A 10,676-nucleotide genomic window follows, 5' to 3' on the forward strand; every position below is an offset into this window, starting at 1 on the left:
CCCATAGCCCATCACATACTCAGGAACTGATGAGAGCTTACTTATACATTTCAAGTCCCCTGATTTCCATGGTCATCTAAAACTGTGCTGCATGTTTCACTGAGGGGAATTCTTTCTCCCTCATTCTGGCCATTCTTGTCTTCAAATTTTTATAAAATTGCAAATATTTATTTCCTCTCAAGCCAAGAAAATGTTTGCATCTAGGATAAATAAATGAACACATTATTTTCCAATTGTTTTTCTTTCTTCCAAACAATAAGAAAATCTGAAGAAGCCCCTTAGGTTGTGTTATGATTTTCTAGTGTCCAACCCAATATAATCATTAATAATAACTTGTTCTAGACTCACATGTGAACTTAACTACAGTGACTGGAAGTTTTGTCTTTAGGCTATGATTTTCGTAACGATAGAGAAAATATGAATTGTGTACTACCTTTAGACTATAAGAATTGAAGTCAATTAAATATTTAAGCTGCATGTGTCAACAGAAGCTTCCAAATCCCAGATTCTCATTTCTCTAGAACACTATTTATATTAATAAAAATTTTAAAAATATTTACTAAGCTAAAATAAGGTCTTATGGAAGGATTCAAATCCAATATGGCCAAGTCCTTATAAGAAGATGAGATTAGGACACACTCAGAGAGGGATAAACATGTAAGATCACAGTGAAAGAGTGTGATTCTGTAAGCCAAGGAGAGAAGCCTCAGAAGATACTAAATCTGCTAATAATATGAACTGAAAATCTTAGTATCAAGAATAGTGGGAAAATAAATTTATGTTGTGTAAGTTAATAAAAAAGTGTAGTAAATGATTAGCTGTTTTTTTTTTTTTTTAATAAATGTTACAGACCAAATAGTAACACGGTCCTCCAACACATGAGTAAACAATTCATACCACAGATGCTTTAACAGGTGGGTTTGACAACATACTATTCTACTTTTGATCTTAGTCAAAAAGCCAAGAAGTGATGACAACTTACTATTCCATACTATATTCTGCAAAAAAGAATTCTTCTGGTAAACACTTGGAAGTTGCAGCAAAAACAAATGGAATTGATGGATCATGGGTAGTTCTGTTTTCAGGTTTATGAAGAACGTCTACACTGTCAGATTTTAAATTAGACCAGTTTTCTTTTTATAATTGAACTGTGACATTTTTGCTTAAGTAAATCCTGGAATAAGAAAAAAAAAAACAAATTGTTGTAAATTTTCTAATGCCTTCTCATGGATTTTTGTACATGTCTTACATGGATCAGTGATACACAGTTAACAAAGAAATGCCATGAGAAGGACAACACTTTGAGTACCAGTGTTAAAGAACTGTATTTAAAAATGCTTTTTGAGGGACCAGCGCTGTGGCATAGAGGGTAAATTTGCTGCCTGCAGTGCCGGCATCCCATACAGGCACTGGTTCTATTCCTGGCTGTTCCACTTTCTAGTCAGCTCTCGGCTATAGCCTGGGAAAGCAGTAAAAAATGGCCCAAGTCCGTGGGTCCCTGTATCCATGTGGAGGACCCAGAAGAGCTACTGGCTCTTAGCTTCAGTATTGCCCAGCTCCAGCCTTTGTGGCCATTTGGGGAGCTGATGCATAAACAATTTTATTAGTAAATATTTAATGTTGTAATAGATACAGAACCAGACTTCTGTCATTGTTTCACACAGTTTTAATTTTCAGATTACTGAAACAAATAAATTTCACAATGACCTAATTTGCAATATTGTGAGGAATTTTTAGCAAGAATCTCATGACAAAGAGCTCTGAAGAAAAAAAGTAACAGAGTAATTGTACTGCGTTACTCAATAACTCTGTAATCTAACTTCTCATTTTATCTCACTTGACTGCACTTCCTAGTTGTAAAATAAGATTATAAAGGATTCTGTTTATTGAAAACTCATTTTTAATCTAAAATTATGGGTTCATTTTCACATTCAAAATCCATTATCTCACAAACTCCACTTAACATAAAGGATGTGTCACATCAGCGTACTTCACAATTTCTACATTCTTCTTGGAGTTCCCCCAGAAAGAAAATGTCATTTATGGAAAATTAATAAGTTAATCATATAAAATGGAAAACATTATCTGTTATTATAACCACATGGATTTACCAAAACAGTAGTTTACCAAAAGGATTGTGAGACACATTTGAGTTTCTTAAATTCAAACAGATAAGATATAACACAGTTAAAAAATTTTAATTTTGCTCTTAATATGTTTAAATCAGTACCTGTTTTCCTGTTTCATTAGACAGATAAAGTATGACGATGGGGTATAGAAGCAAGTAAGCTTCTTTTACCCTATTTGTTTTCATAAAGGGAACTCAGTTCTGCAACTTACCTTCATAAACTAAATGCAACAAGAAATAAGTCCAATTGAAAATAACTCAGAGGGGGCCAGCGCCATGGCGCAGTCAGTTATTCCTCCACCTGCGGTGCCAGCATCACATATGGGTGCCGGTTCTAGTCCCGGCTGCCCCTCTTCCAGCACAGTTCTCTGCTATGGCCTGGGAAAGCAGTAGAAGATGGCCCAAATCCTTGGACCCCTGCACCCACGTGGGAGACTTGGAAGAAGCTGCTGGCTCCTGGCTTTGGAGTTGCAGGTGTTGTGGCCATTTGAGGAGTGAAGCAATGGAAGGAAGACCTTCATCTCCATCTCTCCCTCTCACTGTCTGTAACTCTCTCAAATAAAATAAATAAAATCTTTAAAGAAGAAAAGAAAAGAACTCAGAAAAGTTTAAAGGACGAGGGTACTAATATAAATTGCTGTCAAGACTTGGAGAAAAATAAAGACTTCCTGTGAATCCTAAAGCCTTCAGGGACTCCAAAGCTTATTGTGTTGAGCCAAGAAAAAGTGAAGGAAAAAATACTTTGGAAGAGCTGTTGGAAAATGTTCAAAAGAAATTGAAAGATAATTTTGTGACTGCCTACAAAAATCAGGCGTTTGAAAACAGAGATAAAAAAATTTGATGAGAGTGTGGAAAGATTCTAAGCATTTTTTTGACAAAAAAGAATATCCAACAGAGTAATAATGATCTAAAGATTGCACTTCAAGCCAATTTGCAACCCAAATACATTAGATCCACGCAGTTCAAGAAATTGATGCTTCCTAATATTCTAAGTGGATAATGTATAAAATGTTTAATGTATTCTGAATAGCAAGATTATCTTCAATCTTATCCACACCCATTGTGCATTTTAACATTGTTATGCTCCACAGTTTGAACAGGTAGACAGTTCTAGTAGAGCAGTCTCTCAATGAGTGAATAAGAATTCATAATCCGACAGCTTTGGCCTACTGTCTTCACCAGAGAACTACATGGAAATAAACACTCACTTTACTACGTATAGTATGGCAATGTATATCAAATAATTGTTAGAGTTTCTCAGATAAAAGAATACTGTCAATGAATTCCCTAAAAAATCATCTTGATATAATATAAATTATAACAAAATACTTTATTATATGCCTCAAATGATATATGCAGTAATTTTTCAGGATGCATGAAAAATTGGTTCTAGGAACCCCACAGATACCAAAATCTATGGATGCTCATATTCCATATAGGAAATTGCATAGTATATGCATCCAACTTAGACAAATATTCCAGTAAACTTTATATCACTTCTAGATCACTTATAATACCTAAAATAATGTAAATGGTATATAAACAGTTGCTTCATTATAGCGTTTAGCAAATAAAGACAAGAAAAATATCTGTATATATTCAGTGCTAATACAGGTTTGTAAAATGTTCTTAACCTGTAGTTGATTGAACCCTCAAATGTGGAAACCATGGATGTAGTAGGTCATCTGCATCTACAAAAATGACACATTTAGGGGCCGGCACTGTGGCTCACTTGGTTAATCCTCCACCTGTGGCGCTGGCAACCTATATGGGTACCAAGTTCTAGTCCCAGTTGCTCCTCTTCCAGTCCAGCTCTCTGCTGTGGCCCCGGAAGGCAATGAGGAAGGCCCAAGTGCTTAGGCTCCTGCACCCCCGTCGGAGATCAGGAAGAAGTACCTGGTTCCTGGCTTCAGAGTGGTGTAACTCCGGCCGTGTCGGTTATTTGGGGGGTGAACCAACGGAAGAAGGCCTTTGACTCTGTCTCTCTGTAACTGTCTAAATAAATAAATAAAAAGATGACACATTTAAACATGGTTCTTATTCATTTAGATATATACTTCTTATGATTTAATCTTTCAATCGCTTTTAACTAACACAATATGAATCACTAACTGATTTAAGCACTAGGGAACCTGTTGTATAAATTCAATTTTCAAGTAATGGTATGCCAACTTTCTATTTTACCCTTGACTTTTGCTTTAATAAATCCATTGCATTAATAACTGTTGTAAAAAATACTAAAGTTGATCAGCTCTTATCCTGACTGTTGATGTACAATGTAATACTTTATCCACTTTAGTATTTTTTTGTTCTAGTATTATTGGTTGAACTCTGTAATTAACACACAATTAAATTTTAACTGAAAAGTGATCCCTGTTAGGAATCTGGAAAACATTATGCAGAGTGAAAAAAGCCAGTCCCAAAGGGACAAATATCCTATGTTCTCCCTGATCGCTGACAACTAACTGAGCACCAAAAAGGAAACCTGTTAAAGTGAAATGAACACTATGAGAAGTGGTGACTTGATCAGCCCTCGCCCTGACTGTTGATGAACAACTTAATATGTTATCCCTGTTAGTATTTTTTTTTGTTTGTTCAACTTAATACTTTTGGTTGAATACTGTAATCAATACACAGTTATCTCAAGTGTTGAAACTTAACTGAAAAGTGATTGCTGTTAAATATAAGAGTGGGAGTAAGAGAGGGAAGAGATGTACAATTTGGGACATAATCAAGCTGACTTACCCCAAACGGTAGATTTAGAAACATACCAGGGGATTCCAATTCAATCCCATCAAGGTGGCATGTACCAATGCCATCTCACTAGTCCAAGTGATCAATTTCTGTTCACAATTGATCATAATGATAGGACTAAGAGCCAAAGGGAGCACATAAACAAGACTAGTGTCTGCAAATACTAACCAATAGAATAAAAAAGGGAGAGAATGATCCAACATGGGAAGCGAGATACACAGAAGACTAATAGAACGGTGGATGTCCTAAACAGTACTCTAGCCTCAGCATCAGCCCTTAAGGTATGCGGATCCAGCTGAAAGCCCATGAGAGTATTACAGGCATGGAAAGCCAAGACACTCTGGCAAAAAAAAAAAGAAAAAAAGACCTAAATGAAAGATCTCCACGAGTGAGATCCTAGTGGAAAGAACAGGAGGCACCTTTCTCTGAAGGGAGGAGAGAACTTCCACTTTGACTACGATCTTGTCTAAATATGATCAGAGTCGGTGAACTCAAAAGGCTTTCATAGCCTTGGCAACTCATGACAAGAGCCTAGCGTGATTACTGATGGCATAAACAAGAGTGTCAATTTGTTAAGTCAACAACAGGAGTCACTGTGCACTTACTCCTCATGTAGGATCTCTGTCCGTAATGTGCTGTACATTGTGATTTAATGCTATAACTAGTACTGAAACAGTGTTTTTCACTTTGTGTTTCTATGTGGGTGCGAACTGTTGAAATCTTTACTTAATATATGCTAAACTGATCTTCTGTATATAAAGAGAATCGAAAATGAATCTTGATGTGAATGGAAGGGAGGAGGAAGAGGGAAAGGGGAGGGTTGCGGGTGGGAGGGAAGTTATGGGGAGGGGGGAGGCATTGTAATCCATAAGCTGTACTTTGGAAATTTATATTCATTAAATAAAAGTTAAAAAATCAAAAAAAAAATCAAATTCTACCATTTACATCAAATTGGATGCAACTGGAGGACATCATGTTGTTTGAAACAAGCCATGCACAATTACAACATGGTCTCCCTTATACATTCGATCTAAAAAAAAAAAAAGAAGAAGAAGAGAAAAGTAAAGGCTGGGACTGTGACTGTGGTGTAGCAGGTAAAGCCACCGCCTGCAGTGCTGGCATCCCATATGGGCACAGGGTTCAAGTGCTAGCTGCTCCAATTCTGATCAAGCTCTCTGCTCTGCCCTGGGAAAGCAGTAGAAGATAGCCCAAGTCCTTGGGCCCCTTCACCCTTGTGGAAGACCTGGAAGAAGCTCCTGGCTTCTGGCATATTATCGGCAAACTTAGGCCATTGCTGCCATCTGGGGAGCGACCAATGGATGGAATCTCTCTGCCTCTGCCTCTCTATAACTCTGCCTTTCAAACAAATAAATAAATATTTTTTTTAAAAAATGAAAAAAAATTCAAAACACAAAGGAAAAAAAAAAAGAAATGCCTGTGTGTGTCAGTATTGTTGCAAATCTAGTTTCCTTTTTTAAAAAAATCATTCAGTTACTTGAAAGTCAGAGTTACGCAGAGAAAGAAGTAGAGGCAGGGAGAGAGGACTTCCTTCCATTGGTTCACTCCCCAGTTGGCTGCAATGGCTGGAGCTGGGCCAATCCGAACCCAGGAGCCAGGAGCTTCTTCAGGGTCTCCCACGCAGGTGCAGGGGCCCAAGGACTTGGGCCATCTTCTACTGCTTTCCAAGGACCTAGCACGGAGCTGGATTGGAAGTGGAGCAGCAGCCAGGATTCAAACTGGTGCCCATATGGGAGGCAGGCACCGCAGGTGATGGCTTTACCTGCTATGCCACAGCACTGTCCCACAAATATAGTTTTGTAAAACTATATTTTAAATATTGATCAAACCAATGGTTAAACATTTTATAGTACTATAGTTTAGTGATCTGTGATTACTTCAAAATTTACTATATATGGGTGAAATAGTCAGTTTTCCATTGAATTATTGTTTATAGCTGTTGCCTATATTCCCACTAACTAGGGTCATTTTGCTTTTTACTTGTTCAACCTATTTGAGGAAGCATTAACCCTACTGTAATGTAAATTGAAAACATATTATCTGAAAAAATAAAAAAAAAAGATGGAGAGGGAGGAAGGTTGGGAGGCAGAAAGTGGAAGGGAGGGAGGGAGGGAGGAAAGAAACATCGTTATATTCTTAGAATTGTATCTATGAATTATAATAAATCTGTTAAAAACTAAATAAAAAATAAGAGCCTAAAAAAGATGGTTTGAGTAATTAATCTTATTTTTGGAGATTTTCTATGCAACAAGCTCTTTTTGAGACTTTAATTTTATATATATATATATATATATATATATATATATATTTTAATTCCCAAAGTCATCCAAAAAGATAGATGCTAACATCCATGGCAAAATAAATAGTAATGACAGAATTCAAACCACTATTTGCTTCTTCAAGAAAACAAAAATACTGCTTTGAACTTAATACCACACTGACTTCTCAAAACTCTGTATTGATCAGTTTCTGAAGTGTCTTATGAAACCATGTGCCACATTACTATGATTAGAGTTGTAACTTAGAAAATCATCCTAACTGTTTTGAACAATAGAATTCATTAGAGATAAGAACTCATGATTTTATAGTTCTCTAGAGGTTCTTAATAGAAACTAAGTAACTCTTAGTTGATGTGCTGACCCTTGAGGTAAAATTAGTTATATAAGTCAGGAATGATTTCATTGTTTCATCTCCCATCATCCCAACATAAGCCACATTTTGGACAACTACTCATTGGAAGGCCCTTTGTGGTATACCCATTTCTCTCTTTCCTGTCTAGAATGTGCCTACTCTCAGTATAAAACATGTATCTTCAGCTGGCCACTCATGCTGTATATACTTCAACGGAGTTGTCATCTCACACAATCTTTTCCAGCAGGATCATAACTCTACACAACTTTCTCCAGGAGGACAGTATGCCATTATGCTGATGACACCTTCTTATAGGACTTTCATTAAGTACACTCATTCAGGGAATGACAGCTCCTGATCAAGGAGCTCTCATGAAGGAGCGATATCATTGTGCCATGCGTAAGGCAAAGCCTCACCACTAGAATTATTAGTAAACTGAATGTTCCTCTATCTCTGACTCTCCCAAGGAACAGTTGCTGACTTTTTCATCACCACCACTTCTTCTATACTCTATAATTTGTGAGACAACTTATTTCTTATTTAAAAATTTGACAATTATATTTAAAATGTTGAAATTATACACACTTTGATTGTGTCCCCTTTCACGAAAAGACTTGGGAAGATATCCAAATTAAAAATAAAATATCACATCTCTGATGGGGTGTTTGCAACATCTGTTCGTAACTCTGGAATCTCTGAATAAATCAAGATGGTCATATGTTACACATGGGTTTCTGGTGCAAGTAATTGCTCTTCTCAGAGCGATGAGCTATATATGAGGAAGGCAGCAATTAGCTCATAAGTGGATTTTTCTTGAGACCTGAGACTATGGCACTTTGTTCTTAAGCTATTATATCTTTGGGTATGGAGCAAACACCTCATGGACTCAACACAACTACAAAGTTTCCTTACTACAAGGCAGAGCTGAAGGTCAGCCCTTGGGAGTATCTCACTACAGAAGGTGGACGTTTCCCTTCTAGTCTCTGGTTAAATGCTATAGAGAGGAATGGTGATGAATGAAGTCAGTCCTCTTGCAGATACATTGGTTACTCGGGATGCTCATGGGATCAACTAAGATAACAACACTGGGAGCTCATACAATTTACAGAATGTATCATCACCATTATGCATCACCATTACTCTCTCAGTGGAGAGTTGCTGATTTTCATTCCTTAGCTGTCAGTTTCAATATCTGAACCAAATATGGAGAATTAAGCTTTCTCTAAGTGAGCCTATAATGAATGAATTTGTGTTGATATCATCAATTTTATTTCTATATTGACAACAAATTTAATGCAGTTTGGCTAATATTTCAAAAAAATTATGTAATTAGCATATTCTACTGTTTCTAATGTTAGATCTTTTAATGTTATGTTTAAGCATTGTTTTACTTAGTTTTGCTTTTTCCTGAAAATCATTGCATATCACTTGTTCGTTCGTTCTTTCTTTCTTTCTTTCGTTCTTTCTTTCTTTTGACAGACAGAGTGGACAGTGAGAGAGAGAGACAGATAAAAGTCTTCCTTTGCCTTTGGTTCACCCTCCAGTGGCTTTTTTTTTTTTTTTTTGACAGGCAGAGTGGACAGTGAGAGAGAGAGACAGAGAGAAAGGTCTTCCTTTTGCCGTTGGTTCACCCTCCAATGGCCGCCGCGGCTGGCGCGCTGCGGCCGGCGCACCGCGCTGATCCGATGGCAGGAGCCAGGAGCCAGGTGCTTTTCCTGGTCTCCCATGGGGTGCAGGGCCCAAGCACCTGGGCCATCCTCCACTGCACTCCCTGGCCACAGCAGAGGGCTGGCCTGGAAGAGGGGCAACTGGGACAGAATCCGGCGCCCCGACCGGGACTAGAACCCGGTGTGCCAGCGCCACTAGGCAGAGGATTAGCCTAGTGAGCCGCGGCGCCGGCTCTTGGATTCTTTTAATTAATTCCTTTTTTTACCAGGCATTCCCTTTACCACCCTGGATGCCTCCTATACCTATTTAAACTCTGGTATCTCACGCCCTATCACACAGATGACACACTATATTGGATTCTGGTGCCATCAGTCATCTAAATGTGAATCTTTTCCACTACACTCATACACAGTTTATTTTTAATTCCATTCAGACTATGATATGTGTTACTGCTCCCCAGCACATTCTTCCTTACGCCCCATTTTCATAGATGTCTTTCTGTCCGTGCATCCCATCCATGAGATCCATCCTCCTCAGCCTTTCTGAGCTTCAGCATGCCATGTCCTGCCACCGCTTGCCTCATTCCCTACATCCCCTTCATCTTGCTTCAGCTCTGGATCCCTGCACCAAACTACTGTTGCCTTCAAACATCCCTTCTCCACACTGGTCAACACCTCATTCCATTTGCGCTCCACACAGTGAGGCTGCTTCACGGAGATGAAATGTTCCTTTTTACTCTTCTTCAATTTTTTAATCTGTGTAAAGTATATATTCTTAATATTTTATATCTGACTGATAACTAAAACTAATTTCAGAATACCCAGAACTTCACCATTAAAAGGAAAAAAATAAAGAAAAATAAAGCTCCAGGAGAAAGAATACTTTTGAAATTATTTTAAAATTACTTTTAAAACATGCCATAAATTCTGTGTATGTGTAGTTCCCAGAGATTTTTTAAAAAAAAGATTTATTTTATTTATTTTGAAGGCAGAATTAGAGAGAGAGAGAGAAAGAGAGAAAGAGAGAGATGTCTTCCATCTTCTGGCTCATTTCCTAAATGGCCGCAAAGGACAGGGCTGTGCCAGACCAAAGCCAGGAACCAGAATTTTCATCCAGTTCTCCCCCATGGATGCAGGGACCGAGCACTTGAGCCATCTTCTGCTGCTTTCCCAGGGGTAGCAACAGGGAGTTCAGTTGGAAGTAGGGCAGTTTGGACTCAACCAGAGCCCATATGAGATCCTAGACCAGTCAGAGGCTTAACACTTTATGCCCAATGCAGAACCTCCCCAGGAATTTTTCATGTATGTACCTGAATGCTGATTGACTTTGAACTGCTTGCTAAAATGTTTTTCCAACAAGCAGGCTCCAAATATCCCATTATGGTAATTAAATATTTATTGAACTTGAAGTGTGTCCTCAACACTGTAAAGAAGGTATGGGGAAAGTTGCTACTTCCTTCAAAGACATTCTCAAGCTC

The sequence above is a fragment of the Oryctolagus cuniculus genome, chromosome 1 (genome assembly GCF_051225735.1).
Source record: "Oryctolagus cuniculus isolate XC-2025 breed Fujian yellow rabbit chromosome 1, ASM5122573v1, whole genome shotgun sequence".
Lineage (NCBI taxonomy): Eukaryota > Metazoa > Chordata > Mammalia > Lagomorpha > Leporidae > Oryctolagus > Oryctolagus cuniculus.